The sequence below is a fragment of the Siphateles boraxobius genome, unplaced genomic scaffold (assembly GCF_051911475.1).
Source record: "Siphateles boraxobius isolate OS27281-9 unplaced genomic scaffold, OSU_SipBor_1 134, whole genome shotgun sequence".
NCBI classification, from domain to species: Eukaryota; Metazoa; Chordata; class Actinopteri; order Cypriniformes; family Leuciscidae; genus Siphateles; species Siphateles boraxobius.
In genome coordinates, this window is record NW_027508738.1 from 145,941 (window position 1) to 165,058 (window position 19,118).

Here is a 19,118-nt window from a genome sequence, read left to right on the forward strand (position 1 = left end):
TGATAAAAGAGCATCCGGTGCAAACCGGCATTAGCTTCTGTTGCCTCAGCAAGCGATCTGTGTCAAACTGTCTGTTATATTTACTGTTGTCTGTCTGATATATATATTTATGGAAACTAAACAATTGCACAAACTCTGTGTTCTCCCTGCTCGCGCTATTTAACGGGACACACACGAGCTTTGTGTGATGTGTTTGGGAGTAGAGCATGCGGTATCAGCCTCCGAGGGGGCTGATTGCCAACATTGTGAGAAGCTTTCGCTTCGCATGCTCCGCTCCCGCCTGTCACTTTTCGAGGAAAGTGGCCGGGCTCGCAATTCTCAGGGTGACAGGTCCCGCGTCTGCCGAGGCAGCGCGGAGAATGCATTCCTGTGGATCGCGAATAGGATCTCTTTACGGGGTTGGAGACGGGTCCGCGGATCTTATCTCCTCCCTTTCCACGAGGGATCCAGTGCTCTCTCGCCGGTCTCGGAAGCCCGCGCTGCGGTCTCTTCCGCCCGGGGAGAGAGAGAAATCAATGCTTCAGTGCTCTACCTCCGAGGAGGTAGATGTGCTGGGCATTGAAAGTGACACAATCATGGGGGAAGTGAATTTGCCATCTCTTTCCCCAGCGTATGAGAAATATATATAGCCTATATATATATATATGATAGTTTATATATTATATATAAAATAAAGTGAATATATATAAAAAATATATATAAAAAATAATAAGCTGGTGGAAGTGTTTACTAAGGCTGTAGATAAATTAAATATTTATGGCCAGCAGAAATAAGGGGGCACTCGTCCTAAAAATAAAATAAATTAAACGAGTTTCCTTCCCTCTATTTTTCCACCTCCATCACGGGGCCTTCCATTTTTCCCGATCTGCACAGCGAGCTGTCTAGATCATGGAAAAAGCCTTACTCCTCTTGTCTTTTAGCCCCCACATTCATGTATATTCAGATATTTGGGGGTTAAGAGGGTATGGCTATGGGGCAATACCCCGGGTAGAACAGACGCTTGCGAGCTATCTGTCTCCCGGTTCAGTATCGTACCTGAAGGCGTCGGCTTCTCTCACTAAACCATTAAAGAAAACTATTTTTTAATCTAGTGGGAAAAGCATATATGGCAGTGGGTCTAGCATGGGCCTGCTTGCACACCATAGCAGTGCTACAAGCATATCAGGCTGACCTGCTGCGGTATTTGGACAGAAGTGAGGGAGTTTGGCCCGATGGGGTTTGAGAACTCCGTCGGGCCACAGATTTATCTCTCAGGCATGGCAGCCCTTGTGGTCACTGAGAGACACCTCTGGCTCAATTTGATGGGAATCATAGAGAAAGATACAAGATAATCTCTCCCTCGCTATGTCCAACCCCCTGGGGCTGCTGGGCGTGAGCAGCTCCAGCCGTCTAGTTTCTCATACACAACACAGCAGCCAAAGCCTTCAAAGCAGAAGCCGGATCCGAGGACCGTTCTTCACGCTGAGAAGGCTGCGGCTCAAAAGAAAAGGTCTGGCGCCACCGGCGTCAGACCGGTGAGGGCAGCCCCAACCGGGGTGGAATGGTGTACACCTCATTATACGGTGCCCTTTCCATCTCGGTGCCCTCAGGGGACCGTTCTGCCAACCCCGCCACCCTTGGTGCTTCGGGGCGCAGCGGTCTCCAGCGAGCTTCTGGCGCAGCGTCAACTCGACATTGCGTCGGAATGCGCCCTCTGAGGGGGGTTCGAAAACAGTCAGTTCGGGTGGTTCCTGCCAGTATGCTTCAGGTCCCCGAACTGGCTGTCTTTATTTCACCAGAGGCCAGCCTCGAGGGGCTGGTTCCCTTGGTAGATTTTCTGGCAGCGCGGAAGCTACTGCCAAATATATCTCTATGGGTCCTGCAGTTAGTAGTAAGAGGCAGATTTGGTTCTCGTCCTCCAGGCTACAACGGGGTGTTGCTCACGTTAGTGCATTCCGAGCAGGCTCTGGTAATGGAGCAAGAGGTAAAGGCCCTGTTAGCAAAGAAAGCTATAGAGCAGGTGTACTCACCCGACATTGCGTCGGGTCTTTACAGTCGTTATCTCATTGTTCCAAAAAAGGATGGAGAGCTGCGTCACATACTAGATCTTCGTCTGTTGGAGTGTTTGGTGCTGGAACTCAAGTCCAAAATGCTGACACTCAAACAGATCGTGACTCAAATCAGATCCGAGGACTGGTTTGTCACGATAGATCTAAAAGACGCATACTTCCATATCTCCATCCTCCCTCAGCACAGGAGGTTCCTGAGGTTTTCTTTGGGGCAAAGAACACCAGTATCAGGCACTTCCTTTCGGTCTAGCTCTATCACCCCGCACATTCACGAAGCGTGTAGACGCAGCTCTGGCCCCGCCAGGCTGCAGTGCATATGCATTCTGAATTGCATAGATGACTGGCTGATTCTAGCGGAATCAGAACAGTTAGCGGTTCGGCACCGAGGTGTCGTTCTCGCTCCTATGCAGATGTTGGGGTTGAGGCTCAATGCCAAGAAGAGTGTGCTTTCTCCAGTACAGAGAACCACTTTCCTTGGTGTGGTATGGGATTCAGTGACGATGCGGGCCACTCTGTCGCCCGTTCGTGTAGCTGCTATCCTAACAGCCACAAAAGAGCTGAGGCTAGGCCAGTCACGCACTGTAAAACAGTTAGAGAGACTGTTGGGTCTTGTGACAGCAGCGTCCAACGGGATAACTTTTGGCCTGCTGTACATGAGACCTTTACAGTGGTGGCTCAGGACCAGAGGGTTCTCCCCGAGGGGAAACCCACTTCGTATGATCAAGATCACGCGGCGGTGTCTCCGCACCTTGGTTATATGGAGGAAACACTGGTTCTTAACCCAGGGTCCGGTGTTGGGAGCTCTTTGCCATCGAGTTGTGATCTCGACAGATGCTTCCCTCACCGGCTGGGGAGCGGTATTGGAAGGCCGCTCAGCTCAGGGCTTGTGGAGGAGTCATCATCTCTCTTGGCACATGAATTGCCTAGAGATGATGGTCGTCTTCAATGCGTTGAGACATCTCCTCCCAGACCTGAGGGGCCATCATGTGTTGTTCAGGAACAGTGACTGTTAGGCCTCAGGGCAGCAGCGTCCAATGTGATACCCTTTGACCTGCTGTACGTGAGACCTTTACAGAGGTGGCTCAGGACCAGAGGGTTCTCCCTGAGGGGAAACCCACTCCTTACGATCAAGATCACGCGGCAGTATCCCCGCGCCTTGGTTATATGGAGGAAACTCTGGTTCTTGACCCACAGACAACACGTTGGTGGCCTCTTATTTTGGTCCCTCAAGAAATTACGCTGTCTGAGGGCAGTGTATATTCCAGGGGGGGGCCAGAATATTGGAGCAGACACCCTGTCGAGGCAGGGGCTGAGGCCAGGGGACTCCACCCCGAGGCGGTGGAGCAAATATGGGAGTTTTACGGCCAGGCAGAAGTGGATTTGTTCTCGTCTCAGCATACGACGCACTGTCCACTCTGGTTATCCCTCACTCAACCAGTCCCCTCGGGGCTGGATGCTATGGTGCAGACGTGGCCGAGGCTACGTCTGTACGCATTTCCCTCCGTTGCTCTGCTCCCAGGAGTTCTGGAGTGAATCCGCCAGGATGGAATAAGCCTATTTAGTAGCACCACCCTGGCCGAGCTGAATTTGGTTTGCGGACCTAATTTTTCTCCTCGACGGACCTCCCTTGGAGGTCCCGATCAGGAGAGACCTTCTGTCTCAGGCAGGGGATGCAATATTGCACCCCCGGCAGGGGATTTGGGAACTGTGGGTTTGGCCTCTGAGGGGGCCCAACTAATAGAGAGTGGTCTCTCAACCGAGGTTGTTTAGACCATTCTAAGCTCCAGAGCTCCCGCTACGAGGAAACTATATTCATTATTTCGAGAGTTTTTCACTTCTTGGTGTTACCAGCGTCAGTGGGATCCGGTTAACTGTTCAGTAAACACAGTATTCGAGTTTCTGCAAGAACGCTTTGTATCAGGTCTATGTCCTTCCACGCTTAAGGTATAATATGTGTGGCGGCCATTGCGGCTTTCCACGCCCTGGTGGGTAGTACATTTTTGGGTCGAGACCCCCTGATCACTCGTTTCCTTCGTGGCACTTTGAGGCATGCAACATGCACTAAGGTGCTGGCTTGGGACCTTGCAATAGTTCTAGAAGGCCTATCTGGGGCTCCCTTCGAGCCCTTAGATTTGGTCTCAGAGAAGTTCCTTTCTTTTAAGACTATTTTCTGCTAGCTATTTCGTCCCTATAAGAGTCAGACCTTCAGGCCCTTTCGGTCCCCACCTGCCTTGAGTGCACCGGGATGGCCAAGGCAATCTTACCCGAAACATGGATATGTTCCAAAGGTGCCTACCATTATTCCGAGGCCTATTGTGCTGCAGGTTTCTGTCCTCCCCCATTTTTCGGACCAGGAAAAGCTGAACCTCTTGTGCCAGTGCGAGCACTGGACACTTATGTTCATCGGACTTCTCTGTCGAGAAAATCCAACCTATTGAGCATATAGATAGTCGAGACTATTCTTCTTGCTTGTGAGTCTTCTGGCCAACCATTTGGTGGTCAGGGCTCATTCCACTAGGAGTATGGCTTCTAAGCGTATTATCTGGAGTTCTCTCCAAGACGTTTGTGATGCGGCGGGCTGGTCCTCACCGCTCACATTCATGAGGTTTTACAGCTTGGACCTGGATGCTGCCCCAGGATCCCAGGTGCTTGGTGCATTGTGACAACAGGCTGACACTCAGGCATTTGAAAGTCTGGCGTTTTGGGTATTCTCGTTCCCAAAGCGTCGTTGACGCATCGCGAGTTCCCTCGAAAGGGAACGTCTCAGGTTACGACTGTAACCATAGTTCCCTGAGAAAGGGAACGAGACGATGCGTCACCCTGCCATACTTCCTGCATCCCTGTGATCGGCTTGCTTCGGCAATTTTTGAAGCTAATGCCGGTTTGCACCGGATGCTCTTTTATCACTTCCTGGTCATGACGTCACCCGCCCGTGACATTCATTCCTTCCATTGGACTAGTTGACATAGATGCTTCAGACGCATTCACGCTGGGAGCGTTCCCAAAGCGTCGTTGACGCATCGTCTCGTTCCCTTTCTCAGGGAACTATGGTTACAGTCGTAACCTGAGACGTTTTTGTGTTACCCAGATCGTGGGTCAGACGCAACAGCCCAGTGTTTGGGTAGTTTTTGTGTTACCCAGATCCTGAGTTAGACGTAACAACCTAGTGTTTGGGTTAGTTTTAACCCAGTGTTTTTTGGAGTACAATACTGTCACAGGGATTAAAGTTCTCTGTCGCTACGATGGATTTCCATCAATTAGATTCCATGTATTAAATCATTGCAGATCAGGGTCAGAAATTAAATGAGGCTTGGGGCAAAAAACCAAAATGAACAAAAATACCCCCAAATTTCAAGTTAAAGGGGGCAATAAATGCAATAAAAATGCCCCTGCACAATTAAACTAAAGGGATTATGACAGTCATGATCAAAGTTATTTTGAAAATTAATAAAAACTGTTGATTGTGACATTGCATTAAGTATTAAGAGAAGTTGCGTAAAGAAAACTGGTTCCTGGTTCGCTTAGCGTTCGCCGTTCACACACTTTCATCACTGAACCTGAAGATACAAATAAAGTATTTTATGACGTATATTTTGCAATATAATTCAATGACTGTGCTTGTTGTTTGTGCGAGGGTAGGATTGGGAAAGACGCCCCCTAAGAACACATTTACTTTTAAATTATAACATATTTAGAAATAAGTTTAGCATGTTCAGGATTATGCTGCATCAGCCAGTGTGTTATTATAGGAAATACATAGAAACATTTGCTAGTTTAGTTGTCTTAGCATAAAAAGGGCTCCTACTGGGTCAACTTTTTCAGAATGAATAAATGACTATATAAGTCTTATTCAATTTTAAATAGTTTTTAAAGTGTCATCAATGTAAAATACTAAATTAACTATTCCATTTAAAATAAATTTTTTGACAATTTAGTTGATAATAACTGAATAACCGATTATTTAAAATGCAGAATCCCAGTAAAAGAGATTTATGGTAAAATTATTCTACTTATTCATTTATTTAATCGCCCATATTTTAATTCAAGATATGTCAAAATAGCAACACTATGCATGCAAATTGAAGGATTTCACATAACTAACCCTATAGGTTTAAATGAAAACGAAGATTTCTGAAATGCCCATCTAATTCATGAAAATACTGAATAATAATTACAATAATTATTGAATTTAAAAATAATAACACTAGAGCAACTTGCCACTCTGGCCTTCTTTGCCAATTTTGAATGGCCCATCTTACCCCAAGGGTCTAATTTTATCTTTTTACCTATAAATAAAAACTATATCTTTTACTTTAAAACATTAACGTGTCCACAAATCCCTCATTAACAAATAGATAACTTTAATATTCAACATAATCATGGGCTACTATTTTTCAGAGACACAAAATTAGATCAATTGACCTCAAAACTTTTCAGCTGACTAAATCTTACAAATATAATATTAAAAAATAATAAATACATATTCAGATTAAATGACAATATTAAAAATAGCGTAACCATTCTTTAAAATTGCTGAGATGAGATTTTGTGCAAAAAATGGTGCCAAAATGTATTCCGTCCTGTTTTTGTTTTTTTGAGTAAACCATTGTATTTGAAAGCAAAGAGCTCTTTTTTATTATTATTAACTTTTTACAGTTATACTATCTAGATTTTTACATTTCATGAAGAAAACGTGAGTATGCTCACATGAAAAACTCACTGCTTACAATTCTGAGGAAAAAAAAGGTCAAATTGTATGATTTAAACTCGCATTCGCAACAAAAAAAAAAGTCAGAATTGTGAAATTAAAAAGTCGGTTACCTTATATTTTTTATTACGAGACAAAAACAAGCTTCCATACATTTCATGCCCAAAAGGGAATGCCCATTACTTCATCATCCCCATAAAATCTATTTATTAAGTAATCTATGCATCATAATGCATTTAATCTGAGTGTACAAGGTTACAAATGCCAAACGGATGCTCCTTATCTCGAGTGATTCAGTGTAAACACAGTGTTGTGTGATTCTCTCGCACCAGGAACGAAAGAGTTAATTCAGCTCCGGCATGTTGTCTCTGCATCAGTGTACATTATATACTCTTCATTTGCATACTGCAGCGTGAGCTCAATTAAAATGAACTTTTAATTTCTTAAAAGTAAATTAGTTTTGCATGTGATGCGTGCAAATGTCGGGATAATGGGTGCTTTTTAATGAGAGCCAAAGCTGAGCGCATCCGATAAACTCAAGAAGAGGGAGGAGGTGTGTGTGTGTGTATGTGTGTGTGTGTGTGTGGAGTCAGGGGACACACACTCTCTCTCTATCCCAGCATGCATCTCTTCTCAGTGTGACCCCGGGGCCAGAGGTGGCCTTTGTGTGGCGAGTGGAGATGAAGTCACAGGATGAACAGGTGCACATGGAGAATGGGTTTCGTTGTTGTGCTGCCATGACTGCATTAACAAATATACACTCTTGCCTAGTCACTTTACCTGATTGAGCACCCTTAAACACACACACATGCTGAAACACACACACATGCACTAACACACACACATGCACTAACACACACACATGCTCAAATATACACACACATGCTGAAACACACACACATGCACTAACAGACACACATGCTCAAACACACACACACACACACATGCTGAAACACACACACATATGCTGAAACACATGCACTAACACACACACACACACACACACACATGCTCAAACACACACACACACACACACATGCTGAAACAAACACATGCTGAAACACACACACATGCTGAAACACACACACTTGCTGAAACACACACACACATGCACTATCACACACATGTACTATCACACACATGCTCAAACATACACACATGCTCAAACACACACACATGCTCAAACACACACATATCACAGGCTCAAACACACACTTGCTGAAACACACAAATGCACATACTCAAACACACACATGCATACACACATATTCAAACACACACACACACACACACACACATGCTCAAACATACAAACATGCTCAAACACACACACACACACACACACACACATGCACTAACACACACACACATGCTCAAACATACACGTTATGCTCAAACACACACACACATGCTCAAACACACACATGCTGAAACACACAAATGCACATGCTCAAAAACACACAAATGCACACACTCAAACACACACATGCTCAAACACACACATGCATACACACATACTCAAACACACACACACACACACACACACATGCTGAAACACACACACTTGCTGAAACACACACACTTGCTGAAACACACACACATGCACTAACACACACACATGCTCAAACACACACACACATGCACACACACACACACACACACACATGCACACACACACACACGCACACACACATGCTCAAACACACACACATGCTCAAACACACGCACTGAAACGCATTGGCAGACTGATCTTGAAGGCATTTATGAAGCTGACCCTGCGATACACACACACACACACACACACACACACAGAGGAGTGTGTGATGCAGGTGTGGACCGCATCGTTGAACGTGATTTCACCAAGTACCACATGTTCCTGGATCAACATCTTTGTTGATCCTGGAACAACTTTCCAATCAACCAATCAGATTTGAGGGACAAGTTTACAGTTTATGTCAAGTTTAGGCTTAGAACCAGGGTGAGGTGCTTCAACATCATTGTTATTTCAAAATTTTAACAAAAAAAATAACACAATAAAGCTTGGACTAAAATTAAAGTTGAAAACAGAAAATATAAAATATATTATAATTTTTTTTTAATAATATTAAAAAAAATATATCTCCAAAATACAAATATTGAATGTTACAATATAAAATAAAGTGGAAAAAATTATTAGCTGTGTCCCAAATGACACCACAGTATGCACTACGCAGTGAACAGTGAAGTGTCCAACATTCAACACTTCATTTTTCGGTTAATAAGGTATATTATTATTATTATTAATAAGGTATCCAGGTATTTAAAGTAGAACGGCATAGAATTAATGACATAGAAGTACATGAATTGGGACGCACCTATTGAATTTTTCTAACAATCTGTAATATCTATAGCTAATATAAAACGCTGCTTTCCATGCCATCGATCGCGTCCTGCACACGTTTATCCATCAAACGCTCTATCTATAGAGACCAGAAACATGTTCGCATTAAATCTGTGTGTGCATGTCTATGTGTTTGTGTGAGAGGAAGATGTTGTTTCTCAGCATGGCGTGGTGAAGGGTCTGTGTGTTGTTTCTGCTTGGAGACAGACACACACACACACACACACACACACACACACACAGCTGCACAGGCCCAGATGAGGGCGGTTGTACCTGAGAGGCAGAACCAGCGCGCGCTGAATGCTAAAACCTAATCAGCTAATGTTGATAAAGGAGGCGGGGTAGGGACATCTGTTCACACAACACAAACCTCATTTGAATCACAAGATGAAATGACTCACATCTGGTGAATTGGAAAATATTCTCCAGCTTCTCAGGCTCCTCTTCTCTCTCCTCCACTTGACTTTTTTTTTTTGCTCTTCTCTTGCTTTCAGCTATGCCTGTATTAATTTGGGTATGAAGCTGAAACACTTTATATAAGGCCAAACTAAGAGCTCATTTGTGCGGTCGCATTTATCGATGTTTGGAGAATTTTCACAGGCAAAATATAGTAATTTCAATAGGAATCCAGACAAATGGGAATTTCGTATGAGGGAGAATTATTTTCCCAAGCAGATTTTGCAACAGGTTGTAGTGTTTTCAACAAAAAAAATATATATATATTTTTTAATTTCTATATTCCAAGTAAAGAACTACACTACCCACAATTCCAAAGAGAGATCCACCAACCAGAGCAATGCAATGAACAGCTACTCTCAAAAATATGTATATATTTTTATAATATTTTGCAATACAAAAAACTATCATTCTAAAAATTTATAATAAAAAGTAATGAAAAAATTAATTAAAAAAATAATATATATATATATATATATTTAGGGCTGGGAAAAGATTAATCGCGATTAATCGCATCCAAAATAAAAGTTTGTGTTTACATAATATATGTGTGTGTGCACTGTGTATAATTATTTTGTATATATAAATACACACACATGCATGTATACATATAAGAAGTTTTATTTATTTATATATAAAATATTTATATTTATATATAATATAAATTATAAATAAATATATACAGTATATACATGAACATATTTCTTAAATATATACATGCATGTGTGTGTATTTATATATATATACAAAATAATTATACACAGTGCACACACATATATTATGTAAACACAAACTTTTATTTTGGATGCGATTAATCGCGATTAATCTTTTCCCAGCCCATATACTGTATATATTGGTCACTCATATGGTGTCAGGTAAAGACATATCAAAAATATTCTGTTAATATTGTTTTGAGTTGGTTGTCATCATAATGCATTGTGTACGTACGCATGCTATTTCCTGAAAACTGACTTTCCAGGCCTATACGTACTTGCTTGTCATTTCTAAGAATGCTCCTGTCATATTTTTGTGAAATATTCATCTGGATGTCTGTGGCCTTGTATTCTTGCTGAAGGGAATTCATTGGTTTATATGAAAGAACACCTGTGCTTTCAGGACAATGTTCATTTGTGTTGAATGCTAACTGATGCTGCTAATAAACAAATAAATGTCGATCACCAAAAATGAACAGATTTGGCTTAGCCAGGCATATACGAAGGTTTTGTTTGAATCATTTTCGCATTCTTTGTTAAGATATACAGGAGTATTATTGGGATACTTAGGCTACAAAGCATGTGTAGGCCACTGATTTTGGTATGAAGGATGAAAATGATAATTCTGTCATGTTAAAAAAATATCAGAGCAAATCTTTTACATTCACCATAAATATCTGAAGTCGTTCAACCCCTAGTTCAAGGACCTTTATTTTGAAGTAGGGGAGATCCGGGACGATTGAAACACGGGACGGATGAAACATTGAGATTTCCTTGAAAACCACTCACGTCATGTACGTCAAATTTCGTCAGCACGCACAGCACGCAATGCCGACCACACCCGCGAAAACATTTCTTCTTTACGTCATGCCGCTTTGGAGTTAAAGCCGGAAAACGGTTTTTGAGTGCGGTAAGTGAATTATTTCGTGCGGTTCTTTTTTTTGACTGACAAGTTGTATTTATTGTGTCATGTGCCATTGTAATGATAATACAGCTGGTGTATTAGTCCTGCAACACACACTTAAGTGTGCATTATCAGAGGTTTTTAGTTTATGTGTAAAACAGGTTTAACTGGCAGGAGGCGCTGTCGGGACGGTTGAAACAAGTGTTCATAATTTTGTTATGTTCATAATAACAGGCTATTCAACTAGCAAACACTCAATATGACTCAAGGAAGAAATGTAAGAAAATGAATTGTAAACTGATTTGTCCGTCTTCGTCAGAATAGCCTTTGAGATTATGCAAAATGCGCTTAGGCTTATTATCGCCTGTTGGGCGACAGAACAAAAATGGTTAATATGAACCTTTAAATTTAAATAAATTACAAAATATGTTTATAACAATATGTACATAAGTTACTTGTCAGGTATTGTTCATAAAAACAAGCATTAGATGAATAGTTTCCGTTTAAACTGTTATGTTTCATCCGTCCCACCCGTGTGTTCCCGCTCCTGCGGGACGAGTAAAACAAAGCACAAGTACCGTTCAAAGTCAATTTTTCCATAAATGCATAAATTCATTCTATAGTTGTACCGAATAACACATGATACTAAGAGAACACATATGTGAGTTGTTGATCACAAAAAGAAAAGAAAAAAATATATGTAACCTTATCTTAGAAAACTACGTTTATCCAAAAAGTGTTTCATCTGTCCCGGCTCTCCTCTATATTTTCTGCTCATATTGTCCTGCTGTTTCACTTCCTGTATTTAGTTCCTGCTTGCCTTTGTTTCGATTGATTACTCTCACCTGTTTCTTGTTATCCTGTGTGTGTGTGTGTGTGTGTGTGTGTGTGTGTGTGTGTGTGTGTGTGTGTGTGTGTGTGTGTGTGTGTGTGTGTGTGTGTGTGTGTGTGTGTGTGTGTGTGTGTGTGTGTGTGTGTGTGTGTGTGTGTGTGTGTGCGTGCGTGCGTGCGTGCATGCGTGTGTGTTTTACACCAGTGTTTCATTGTCGGGTCTTGTCCTTCTGTGGCTGTATGTTGGTGTTCACAGTTCAGTCTCCTTGTGTTCAGTTTTGTTTTGTATTTTGATATTACTTTAATAAAACACAGCATTTAGATCCATCTCTCTCTCGTCTCTGAGTTTGCCACATTCCACACAATATAATATCGTCTTCTAAAGCCTTATGATAAAAGGCTTGCTAGACTGCTGTAAGCACCATTAACTTTTGTTGTATAATAAATAACAGCGTGGACATTTGCAGTAAATAACTCCATGGAGAAATCCTCCTCAAATATCCCTTCAGCCTGTCCAACATTCCTGCCTCCAGCATGGTAATATGGCCAGTTGGTTAATAATATTTTACTTGAAGAAAACACCAGTAAATCACAGTGACCTTATTTTCACAATGTGTATATTAGACCATAATATACAGTTTTATGGATGTAATGATGATTTGACATGTTATTTAAACAATGGATCAAGTGTATATAATGATTTGACATTTTCCATAAACTATAGACGTTATTTAAGTTACGTTTATACTGATGGTAATTTGTTTTACACAATAACATATTTCCCATACCTTGTTTTTTTAGGAGGGAACCATATACCAGCAACTTTCTAACTCTGATGTTATATGATTATAAAAATGGTTACACTTTAGACATAACTATAAGTAACTTTGCAACTGTAATTCAACTAACTCTCATTAGTAAACTGTTAGGGTCCGGGTTAGTAGAATAAGTTGTTGCAAAGTTTCTTATAGTAAATATAATGTCTAAAGCGGACCATCAAAATAAAGTTTTACCTAATAATTTTAAACTTCATAAATGCATAACCTTTTTGGAGATGTTACAACTCTTCTAACTGTTCTGCACACAAAATTGATAAATGGATAAGCTAAAAAGAGAGTCACAGCTGCATTTAATGTCAAATACAACAACTATTTCCACTGAGACACTAATCATAACAATAAATTTGTATTGTAAAACTACTGTAAACAGGCTGTACAGACAAGAAGGGCAAAGTTTAATAATAATTAATATTACTCAGTACTTAAATGTATAATTACACTAACAAGAAAACCTGCAAATAAAAGGTTACACTTTTTTTAAAAAAAAGGTGTCATTGTTACAGTGTAATTATATATTTAAGTACTGAGTAATATTAAGCAACTACATGTACTTACTATAGGGTTAAGGTTTGGTTGAAGGTTAGTTGCATGGAATAATGCATAATTTACTGTTATTACTATGGTAAGTACATGTAACATATGTAACAAGAACTCTGTAAAATACAGTGTTACCCAATAAATTGTAGCCAAAAGTGATCTAAATATGTGTAATATAAATATGTAATAATATAAATATGTAATGTCCCGCTCACTCCTGACAGTACTGTCATGATTCCTGTCTTCTGTTCCCCTCGTCTTGTGTGGACTTTAATGTAAAGCGCCGGAGAAAGCAGGCCAAGGCGAGGATCTAAAAGCAGGGTTTTTTAATAAAGTAACACAAGGTAAATATAGTAAAACAGAACTCAAGTAAACAAAGGACAAAACAAAACCACGAGGACCACAGAAGCATTACAACTAAACAAATAACATAACAGTCCACACAAGACAGGAATCACGACAGTCTCCTTAACACACATAAGACATTACACACATCAAGGTTTGGTTGAATGTAATTATGCATAATTTACTGTTATTACTATGGTAAGTACATGTAACATATGTAACAGGGACACTGTAGAATAAGTGTTACCAAATTAAGTGTAGCCAAAAGTGATCCAAATATGTGTAATATCTGTGGTGTTTAAATTATGTGTCCCGCTCACTCCTGACAGTCACTCTAAAAAATGCTAGGTTATTTTAATCCAACTTTTTGTCAAATATGGACAACCCAAACGTTGGGTTAAAAATGTATGTCCTACTTTATATAAAGTGGCTTTAAGTACTATGTACTTACATTGAAATTAATAAAATGATAGAATAGATTTAATGTGTACATATATGTTGTTACATTGTACTTATATTTTGAAAATACCTGCATGTAATGGTAACGCTTCATTTTACAGTCCTGCTTCCTTCCCATGTACACACTATGTACTTATTATAGTAATTACAATAACTGGGTAATAACTGGGTAATAATTAGGTACTAACCCTGAACCTACCCCTAAACCTACCCTTAACCCGTGTACTTACCTTATATTACCCAGTTCTTTCTAGGTAAGTACACTGTAAGTACTGTACTGTAAAATGAAACGTTTCCCATGTAATTACAGCTGAATGTACATTTGTAATTACACTGTTGACCTTTCCCTTACCCTTACCTTAACCCAGCCTTAAACCGACCCATACCACCATACCTGACCCTAACCTTACCCGTATCACACACACCTGACCCTAACCTTACCCGTATCACACACACCTCACCCTGACCTTACCCGTATCACACACACCTGACCCTGACCTTACCCGTATCACACACACTTGACCCTAACCTTACCCGTATCACACACACCTGTCCCTAACCTTACCCGTATCACACACACCTGACCCTAACCTTACACGTATCACACATACCTCACCCTAACCTTACCCGTATCACACACACCTGACCCTAACCTTACCCGTATCACACACACCTGACCCTAACCTTACCCGTATCACACACACCTCACCCTGACCTTACCCGTATCACACACACCTGACCCTGACCTTACCCGTATCACACACACCTGACCCTAACCTTACCCGTATCACACACACCTGACCCTAACCTTACCCGTATCACACACACCTCACCCTGACCTTACCCGTATCACACACACCTGACCCTAACCTTACCCGTATCACACACCTGGCCCTAACCTTACCCGTATCACACACGCCTCACCCTGACCTTACCCGTATCACACACACCTGTCCCTAACCTTACCCGTATCACACACACCTGGCCCTAACCTTACCTGTATCACACACACCTGACCCTAACCTTACCCGTATCACACACACCTGACCCTAACCTTACACCTGACCCTAACCTTACCCGTATCACACACACCTGACCCTAACCTTACCCGTATCACACACACCTGACCCTAACCTTACCCGTATCACACACACCTGACCCTAACCTTACCCGTATCACACACACCTGTCCCTAACCTTACCCATATCACACACGCCTGTCCCTAACCTTACCCGTATCACACACGCCTGTCCCTAACCTTACCCGTATCACACACACCTGACCCTAACCTTACCCGTATCACACACACCTGTCCCTAACCTTACCCGTATCACACACGCCTGTCCCTAAACTTACCCGTATCACACACACCTGACCCTAACCTTACCCGTATCACACACACCTGTCCCTAACCTTACCCGTATCACACACACCTCACCCTGACCTTACCCGTATCACACACACCTGACCCTAACCTTACCCGTATCACACACACCTGACCCTAACCTTACACGTATCACACATACCTCACCCTAACCTTACCCGTATCACACACACCTGACCCTAACCTTACCCGTATCACACACACCTGTCCCTAACCTTACCCGTATCACACACACCTGTCCCTAACCTTACCCGTATCACACACACCTGACCCTAACCTTACCCGTATCACACACACCTGACCCTAACCTTACCCGTATCACACACACCTGTCCCTAACCTTACCCGTATCACACACACCTGACCCTAACCTTACCCGTATCACACACGCCTGTCCCTAACCTTACCCGTATCACACACACCTGTCCCTAACCTTACCCGTAGAACACCTTAATAGCAGCAAAAGTTTTTTACAATACAACATCAACACAATAAGTACATTGTACTTATTTTTGTGATGTAACTACATAGTACTTAAAGCCACGTAATATAAAGTGGAAATAAAAAATGTAATTTAAAAATGTAACCCAACGGTTATGTCCATATTTTACCCAAAGTTGGGTTGAAACAACCCAGCATTTTTTAGAGTGATAGCCGTGTATTAACACACATAAGACATTCCACACATCAAGCAATGTCCACGTGAGCTGGCGTGAGAGACAGGTATGTGCATTAAAGGTTTCTCTGGCTCTCTTCCTCAGTTTGAGTGGTGAATTATGAATGGTTTGGTCCCTCTCCCCAGGCAGTGAGCCCATCGTAATTGCATCCTGGACAGCTGGCGTGTGGTGCTTGTGTTCGGCTCCATCTGTGAGGGGACTAGGGGACATGTGTGAGGACGCACCACACAGGAGAATAGAAGAATATGAGAGGACACAAAGACACATTTAACATGCATACAAATCAAAAAAGAACCCAGCAAGGTGTTTCTGACCGTAATGCATGCACATTAGAATCAAAGCTGTGGAGAATTTCAGTGGTGCACCTGTGCAAATACATCATCTAGAGTTTTACTTGGTGGTCAAGTGTGTGTGTGTGTGTGTGTGTGTGAGTGCGTGCGTGCGTGCATGCATGCGTGTGTGTGTGTATGTGTGTGTGTGTGTGTGCGTGCGTGCGTGCGTGCGTGCGTACGTGCGTACGTGCGTACGTGCGTGCGTGCGTGTGTGTGTGTGTGTGTGTGTGTGTGTGTTTGTGTATATGTGTGTGGCGTTTGGGCGTGCATATTTTCTTTGTACATGAGTGGTGATTAGCACAGCTCTGCCAATCACTGAAATTTACATTAAACCTGAAATTAATTTCATACTCTTTTCTCTCTTTAATTATGCCGACATCTGCTGTGAAGCTGAGCTGCGCACATGAATTTTAATAACTCTGTGTGTGCTGTTTTCCTTCAATTCCCTCTGAACTTCGGGGGAAAATGGCTTTGTTGGTGATGTTTTTACCCCTCCTAAAACACAAAGAACTGTTGGAGGAGAAAAGACATGATGATTTTGTGTCTCCTGCCTCTAATTCACACCACACTTTTATCATCAGAACATCTAAAATGAATGAATTACTCATAAATACTCGCTCTTCTTTGTTCATGACCAAAGACAAAAGAAAGCATGTATGCATGTACCAGAGGCATTTTATAACACAAGTGCTTTGTGCCATCTCAAGCTAAACCGATATATAACACTGGTTCCCAGCAGTGTAGTGCAATCCAAACACACTTATTATATATTATTTAGAGTCTTTAATACATGAAGAGAAATACCAAACCGTAACAATCCACAAAATAAACAATGACTCATTAAGCGCTGCCCACTCTAAAAAATGCTGAGTTTAAAAAAAAAAATGTAATGGGTTATTTTGCTACCAAGGGCTGGGTTAAAATTGACAGAACACATGCTGGGTTATTTTTACCTAGCTTGTTGGGGTTTTATACATTAACCCATTTGCTGGGTTGTTTTTTGACAGTGCTGGGTCAGTCAACTTGGTAATTGAAATCTAAAATCTATGTTATATATATATATATATATATATATATATATATATATATATATATATATATATATATAATTTGATAGGAATACAATGTGATACAAACCTGTGTTATGAGAGGAAGTTTTCTCTCAGAACAGAACACAAAATGACTATTGACAAATGTATCCAGTTTAAACCGGTTTGCCACAGACTACCCAACATTGGGTTACACTGACCCATCGCTGGGTACTGTAGGTATGTGATGACCCAGCAGCTGAGTTACAGAAAAACTAAACAGTACTGAGTTAAGAATTTTAAAAATAACCCAATAAATTGACCCAGCAGGCTGAACACAGCATTTGGATTTAAAAAACAACCCATCATTTTTCAGAGTGACCCAGCACATGGATCAAAAATACAAAGAATAACCCAATAATTTGACCCAGCAGGCTAAACCCAGCATTTGGGTTAAAAACAACCCAGCATTTTTCAGAGTGACCCAGCACATGGGTCAAAAATATATAAAAAATAACCCAATCATTTTACCCAGCAGGCTGAACCCAGCATTTGGGTAAAAAATAACCAAGCATTTTTCAGAGTGACCCAGCACATGGGTCAAAAATATACAAAATAACCCAATAAATTGACCCAGCAGGCTGAACCCAGCATTTGGGTTAAAAAAAATAACCCAGCATTTTTCAGTGTGGATTATTCAAAGCAGAGCGGGAGGGAAGGAGGATCCAAACAGGGGAAGGCCTGAAGCCCGGATGTCCACGGCAGAACCAGGGTGATGGACCAAGGTGGGGCCGGAGGGACGTAGGAGCCCGGTGGAGCCGGAGTGTTGACGGGCCACAGTGGAGACGAGGGAGAACAGAGCCTAGGCGGAGCCGATGGGTCGACAGACCGAGGTGGATTCAAGTGACGGCGGGGAACCCGTACTACTGAGCCGACATAAACACCCAATTATGCAGAATATACGATGGTAAATATTCAATTTCTCGTCAAATCTAGTTGTACAGTCAATCTCAAATTTCTTTCCTGTTTAAGATGTGTTTTGTGTGTTTTTCGCATCATTCATGCTGAAAACACTCTTTTTGCCACTCAGTGTGTGTGTTACCGCAGTCACTCCAGCCGACGGTGGCGTCAAGTGCATAGCCTCTATAATTTACATTTTTTAATAGTAATAGGTTTGTTTTTTTGTTAAATTATATTGCGTTAGATCATTAATATGTTAATACAGGACTCAAAACGTATCAAATATTATCCGTTTGTAGAATGACCCACCAGATGTTCCACTGATGACCGTATTTATAGCCGTTTGACCCGTCCCTCTGTTGAGCATAGCCCTTATAACAGAGCCTGGGCTAAAGAATCACACACTGTTATTCACTGGTGCTGTGTGTTTAACAGAGCTTCATCTTCATCTCTCACACACACACACACACACACACACACACACACACACACACACACACACACACACACACACAAAC